The sequence below is a fragment of the Hyla sarda genome, chromosome 3 (genome assembly GCF_029499605.1).
Source record: "Hyla sarda isolate aHylSar1 chromosome 3, aHylSar1.hap1, whole genome shotgun sequence".
Classification (NCBI taxonomy): Eukaryota; Metazoa; Chordata; class Amphibia; order Anura; family Hylidae; genus Hyla; species Hyla sarda.
Genome location: NC_079191.1, coordinates 160,719,634 through 160,726,165, shown reverse-complemented (window position 1 = coordinate 160,726,165; position 6,532 = coordinate 160,719,634).

Here is a 6,532-nt window from a genome sequence, read left to right as displayed (position 1 = left end):
CAATAGAAAAAAAAACATAATTTAAGAACAATGCTATGAAGTGGCTGTGCCAAGGTCATTTCAAGAATAACTGACCTTTCTGGAGCATGTGGTTAATAAATAAGGAAAGTATTTCTTTTCTTTGCATCACGATCATCAGGGCTGAGGGTTAACTCCTGTATAAACATGGTATAAGAGGAATTTAATGAAATGTGACATCATACACAATCACATATCTAATATGCTAAGAAATAGCCATGTAACCCTATTTAACCAGACAAAAAAAGCACCTGGATAACCAATATGCCAATGTTGCCTTAAAGGGGTATTCCAGGATTTTTTTTTTATTTATTTGACTATGCTACAGGGGCTGTAAAGTTAGTGTAGTTCATAATATAGTGTCTGTACCTGTGTGTGATGGTTTTCTCACAATTCTTCTGTGATTTTCACCCCACTATTTATTTTTAACAGCATACAAAATGACTGTTGTCTCAGATTCTGACTCACTAGTCAGCTGATGACAGGGAGCCTGTCTACTTCAATGGGTGGAGGGATCACTTGGTGGGAGAGATCAATCTGCAACTAATGCAACAGCTGCAGGCACCCTGATTGAAAACCACAGGTCTTTTCAATGGATGCAGCTCATTTATGTTTCAATGGGTGGGGTGGCTGATGTGTGGGAGGGAGGAAAATGGAATTATGGGATTTGTAGGCAAAAAAGAAAAACTAAAAAACAGGAAATACCAGCTCACAAAAAGCTAGCCACAGTGTTATGGTAATCTCACAACATAGCCATTTAGCCCCAAGACAAGCGCAGATCCTTCCTAAGCATGTCCATTACTGCCGGCCAGGTACGTACTAAAATCACCTTATGGTGGATAACCCCTTTAAATATAATATCTGGTATACAAGGAGATATATAAAACCAAATTTTCAAGTAAGTAAAGTATTACTCTTAACTTCACAGAGAAAGTTAAACATGGGACATTTCTGGATGAATTTCTAGATGAAACATTCTGGATTTAAAATATGCACAAAATTCTAACATTTGACACACCACAAAGACATGTTAGAAAATGAATGTGGCAGTGGCCTGGGTCTGGATACCACTGCTTATTGTTAGAATAGAGATTACAGCACATAGGGGACAAGATGTCTGACCGCGGGGGTCTGGCCGCTGGGGACCTCCAGGATCTTGGCTGCGGAACTTTGCTCCATGCCGGATGACTGGCGATGCGGGGAGGAGGCTCGTGATGCCATGGCCCCGCTCCCTCAATGCAAGTCTATGGATGTCACGCCCCCCCCCCCCCCCATAGACTTGCATTGAGGGTGTGTGGCTGTGACATCACGAGCCTCCGGCGCTGCACCAGACACTCTAAACGAACGCCGGGTACAGCAGGAAGATTGTGGGGGTCCCCAGCAGCGGGACCTGCGCAATCAGACATCTTATTCCCTATCCTTTGGATAGGGGATAAGATGTCTAGGGGCGGATAACCCCTTAAAGCTGAAGCAAATGCATTGTCAGTACAGGTGAATAGGTTTCTTTTATGCCCCATTAAATGGCATTTCTTATTACTTTTACATATTAAAACTTCTGGAGTACAATGCTATAGCTGCATATGCAAGAGAGCTATCAGCCAACATGTTTTCAAGATGGGAGATGGGAGAAAACCACTACTGGACACATTTTATCTCCCAGATAACAGAGAGTTGGAAGGCCCTATATACATTAGACAGTCAGTCTCACTGAAATTGGAAGGTTAAACTATCATTTATGTGATGTATCTAGTCATCTTTAGACTAGGAATTTAACCACTAAACCCCCAAACAGCTATCTACAGATGGGTAACTCCTCCTCCTGGGAGCGGGTCTGGCTTGATATATATTTCCCTGTTGTGTTTGAAGGCTTTTTAAAAGGTCAATTGTTGACTTGTGGGGACAAAGGTGCACTCATCTTTATGTTTCAATAAAATAGGTTTTCTGCAAGCAGTGGTCTAAAAATACTACTCAGTGACTCGATAATACTGTAGTGGTGTGCCAGTAATGGTCATAGGTGCCTTAACAATCACCATAGTTATACAGGGTTAATGCCATGACTTTTTTCAGCAATGCATCTCACATTTCACTTTCATTTTTAATTAGTTTATTTAGTTTAATTTTTTTTTTTATTTCAGACCCCGTACATAAACCTTTCAACATCGACTTAGAGACTGTGGACTTATTATGGCTATAAACCGTTGAGTATATCGCTAATGCAGAAAGGTCATCCCTGTTCATTGAACTGCACTATATAATAAAGAGCCACTATAGTGTTAGTTACATTTTTTTAGCCAGAAAACAGTAGTGTAAACAAGACAATGGGTAAATAGGGCATGTCATAAGGATTTCAAGCATACCTTGTTATCTCCATAATTCTTTCCAGCACTGAGATATAAGCGTTTTTGATAACATGCACATAAGGCTCAAGTGTCAAGGGGGTGTTCCCCATCGCCACAAGAGCCCAAGTCTACCCCAATCCTTTTTATCAAGTAGTTGTCAGTCAAACAGGGTAGTCGGATGCCGGATGGTCATGGGGTGGAAATAAAAAGGAAATGGGTTGGACCTGCCTGGGCTCTTGTCATGCTGAGAACACCCCCTTAGCACTTGAACCTCATTTGCATATTAACAAAAAGGCTCAAATATCAGGACTGGAAAGGATTATTGAAATAAATAAGGTATGCCCGTAAAAATTATGACTAGACCTATCTGGCCATATCATTATTATTTACACCCATGTTTTCCTGCTGATAGGCCCCCTTTAAGGTGGAACATTTACATATGACACCTATTATGCCAATGACATTGAGGGCCTTTCCAAACCGCACCCCATGCATCAACACCCTGTACCCTTGTCCAGGGTGCCGACACATAAGGTGCTGCTTGGAATATACCTGAATATAACTTTGTTCAAGGTGATTAGAAGGTTAGGTTTAACTGCACTCAACTTAGTTTCCAGGTTTTGGGAATGGATAGTAAAAAATGTGGCATATGTGCCAAGCTTTAGTGGAAAAGGTTTATTTTCCAATTTATGCAGCAGGTTCATTGTCTCAATTCTTTGTCATTCATTTATTTTGAAATAATAAGGAAAGTAAATGTAAACAGTCAATGAAGGGAATGTCTGCTTTGTGAAGGGAGGCCTGGAGTGGCGACAATGATGGGAAATCATGGAGTGGAGCAGCGAAGCAGTATTGAAAGCCTCTTGACATTGTCACTTCCTGGGTAATTAAGAGCTTCTACAGTTCCATGTCAATGGCAGGGCCTAAACATATTTAAAAAAAAGATCCTCATTCTCCTGCCTCAGTCAAGATCTCTTCAGTGAATAGAGGAAATAAAGGCAGTTTGTTCAGGGAGCCCGTGAAAGGGAAGATGAAAGAAGAAACCTAAATTTTTCAGCACAGTCTGCTTCTGACATGGGAAAATAGCACAGACAAGAATAGATAGTTTGTTCACTCACTCGACAGATTATCTGTGTGAATGTAGCGTATTAGACAGGATAGAAGACGCCAACTTTTTTTTTTCCTTCATTTTTTCCTTCTTGATACCTTGAAAGTAATAATCAAAGAACTGTAGCGTGAAAAGCACAGAATGGAGTTTTCTTTTGGTAAGGAAACAAGACCCCATGTTTCGCTCTCTTGTACCTCCTCAGCTACTATTATTTTGAAAATGACTGAATGAAAAGAGGTGGCCTTGTGGAAGTATACCATGTGATTTTCTCAGTCATGTCATGGCCAATAATTTTACCTCGGCTCAGCCACAAATCACCTGAGTGCTGTGGTCTTTTGTCTATTAACCAACGTGTTAGCATTTAGTGTAGAGAGTGTATGAATACTCAAGCCCTGGCTGGAACAATAAGGGTCCATTTTATTGGGTACAATGATACCATCAAAGGAATAAGAATGAGTGACGTATTAATTGTTTTGTTTATGAACCACATGTATGTTTATGTGTTGAAGGGTACAGGCAGTTTTTGAGCCAATATATCTAAAATAAAAAAAAATTACATTTGCATATAAGCTAAACAAAAAAAAAAAAAGCCTATCCATTTGTGTATACAGCACCTTCTGTATATGAACATGTTTTTCTCTGGTTACCCCCCCATTAACAAACCTGGTATAGTCTGATTCTGTAGTCATGAGGCTTACAACAGAGCATGCTTCTTACCGCTGAACTAGATTCTATATTTTGCATTGGGACACTTTACTAAGTACACAAGTTCAGCTGCTTGTTAACACAAATCTGCCAATCACATGGCAGTAAACTTGGTCAAAACAATGTGATGATGTTCAAACCAAGCATAAAAATGGGGGTAAACTAGCGATTTAAGTGACTTTGAATGTGGCATGGTTGTTGGTGGCAGACGGGCTGGTCTGGGTATTTCATAAACTAATGGGAATCTACTGGGATTCTCACCCACAGCCATATCTAGGGTTTACAGAGAATGGTTTCAAAAAGAGAAAATATCCAGTGAGCTGCAGTTGTGTGGATGAAAATGCTTTGTTGATGTCAGAGGAAAATGGGCAGACTGGTTTAAGATGACAGAAAGGCAACAGTAATGCAAATAACAGAATACCATCGCTGAAGACACAACACATCTAACCTTGAAGCAGATGGGCTACAGCAGAGAAGACCACATTGGGGGCCACTCCTGTCAGCTAAGAACAGAAAACTGAGACTACAATGCACACATGCTCACCAAAAATTGTACAATGGAAGACTGGAAAAATATTTCCTGATCGGATGATTCTGGATCTCAGCTGTGTCATTCAGATGGCAGGGTCAGAATTTGGTGTAAATAATATCTTGTATCAATGGTTCAGGCTGGTGGTCGGGGTGTAATGGTGTGGCATTGACATTTTCTTGCCACTCATAGGGCCCCTTAGTGTGGCAACCTACCTGAGTATTGTTGCTGACCATGTCTATCCGTTTATGAGCACAGTGCACCCATCTTCTGATGGTTACTTGAAGCAGGATAATGCACCATGTCACAAAGCTCACATCCTCTCAAACTGGGATCTTGAACATGACAATAAGTTCATTGTACTCCAATGGCCTCCAGAGTGCTTAATCCAATAGAGCAGCTTTGGGATGTGGTGAAAATTGGATGTGCAGCCAACAAATCTGCAGCAACTGCGTGAAGCCATCATGTCCATATGGCCCAAAATCTCTGAGGAATGTTTACAGCACCTTGTAGAAAGTATGCCATGAAGAATGAAGGTAGTTCTGGAGGCAAAAAGTGTACCAAGTAAATTGGCCTGTGAGTCTATGTTGGGGGGAAATAAACTTGTGAATGGTAAATATAAGACTGGTTTAATAAGTGGCCTACTGTAGGTAAATAGGCTTCAGTTATACTGATGAATGTAAATTCTACTCTGTTGGGAACAAACAACTCTGCCTTGTAAACAACCAAATATCTAAGTGGCCATAATGGGGCAGTATTTAGGTCAGTATTTTACATCTGTAAGCCAAAACTAGTAGAACCTACAGAGGGAAAGAATGTATAAAGATTTCCAACTTTTTCAAAACATCAAAATCACTCTTACTTTGGACCCAGTTATACTTTATATTAAAGTGGCTTTAGGCTAAATCTCTGACTTGTGGGCTGTGGGTCTAGACTGGCCATTATGAGGCCATTTTTAGCTTTATCGTGCAGAGATGATATACAGTGACCCCCCGACCTACGATGGTCCCGAGATACGATAATTTCAACATGCGATGGCCTCTCAGAGGCCATCGCATGTTGAAGGCAGCATCAACATACGATGCTTTTTTATGTCGGGGCCATTGCATAAACCGCTATCCGGCAGCGCCGACTGCTTCAGCTGTTGCCGGTTAGCCGTTTAAGGTGCCCCCTGTGGCCCGGTGGGTGTCACTCACCGGTACCGGCGCTCCGGACCGTCCTCTTCGGTATCCCCTGCGCTCTCCATTGTCGTCATCACATCATTGCGCGCGCCGTCCCGTCATCCAATGGGAGTGGCGTGTGCAGCGACGTGATGACGGCGATGAAGAGACGCAGCAGAGATGGTCCGGGGACACAGCGACAGCGATGGAGGGCGACATCCAGGGCAGAGGTGAGCGATGGGGACAGGTGAATACTGTCTAACCTCCATTGGTCTTCAACCTGCGGACCTCCAGATTTTGCAAAACTACAACTCCCAGCATGCCCGGACAGCCGTTGGCTGCCCGGGCATGCTGGGTGTTGTAGTTTTGCAACATCTGGAGGTCCGCAGGTTGGAAACCACTCTCCTATACTTTACATTGCACGGATCCCTCAACGTACGATGGTTTCAACTAACGATCGTTCATTTGGAACGAATTACCATCGTATGTTGAGGGACCACTGTATAAAGAATGTATGGTGCTGGGTAACTACCGGTGTCAGGTGTAGCTGTGTGAAACAATACAGTATATCCGTTGTTATCCAGATTTATGTATGTGCAGTACTGTATATCTATGTAACTGGTGAATAGAGGTGTAACCTATTTGTAGATTGGACAATCAGTCTTAGACATCTTAT